This window comes from Cyprinodon tularosa, unplaced genomic scaffold (genome assembly GCF_016077235.1).
Source record: "Cyprinodon tularosa strain WSP-4 unplaced genomic scaffold, ASM1607723v1 ctg560, whole genome shotgun sequence".
Taxonomy (NCBI): Eukaryota; Metazoa; Chordata; class Actinopteri; order Cyprinodontiformes; family Cyprinodontidae; genus Cyprinodon; species Cyprinodon tularosa.
The window spans coordinates 835,001-835,963 of NW_024039297.1; positions in this window are offsets into that span (position 1 = coordinate 835,001).

The window sequence follows — 963 nt, forward strand, 5'->3', positions numbered from 1 at the left end:
CAAATCTGGCCTTCGCAATACGCAGCTGTTGAATTTAAAGTCAGCAAATATAAGAGCATGTGGCTGTAGACCTTCTTCCAGGTCACATGACCTGACCAAAGACGGCCAACTTAAGCAGTCGGTATTTCAAGAGGTGAGGCCCGCTGGTAGCATTGATAGTTTTGATCTCTGTATATTGAATCATTTAAAATTACTCATAGCATAGATTATTTTTGTCAATAAGTCTGCGTTGCGCTTTTAATGTAAAAAATAAATGAGCTGAGCCTGGATGCAAACAGTGTGGGAAAAAAAAAAAAAATTATACAGTTAATTAGATTTGCAGGTTGGCGTAAACTACAGTAATGACATCATCAGTGAGATGATTGGCTGTTTGTATTCCTGTCATAAATGAGATTAAGCTTTTATTAACCTGAAAGCACTTTAAAAATACTCTGAAATAAAAACACTTCTCATTTATTGAACAGTTTGTAATAATTTCATATTTAAAGAACTTTGAATTCTCAACATCAGCTGACTTTTCCTTTAAAGGATCCTGCCCTAAAGTGTGTCCGACCAGCAGGGGGCGCTGGTCGTATAGAACACAGTGATGCTGCAGACAGGTTTGTGTTTGTTTTTATCTTTGTTAGCTGGAGAATTTAATTACTGTCTGTAGCATAATATGAAGTATTTACTTTGGATTGATTAACATTAATGATTAAATGAACATGAAATGATTCAGAAAGGAAGAATGATCTTAACTAATGTTTCCGGTTCTTATAGATAATTTCCATTTTCTACCTTTTTAGGGATATTTTATATAAATATGACATCAGGGCCTAAAAGCCCAAACATCATCTGCTGTATTTTGTTTTTCTTGTGTTTTTTTTTCCAGTAATAACATCTTCTGCTGAGTTTTCTTTGTGCCTCCCTCTGTCTCCTCATCCAATCATCTTCCTCCTCCTCCTCCTCCTCCTGCTGTCCTTG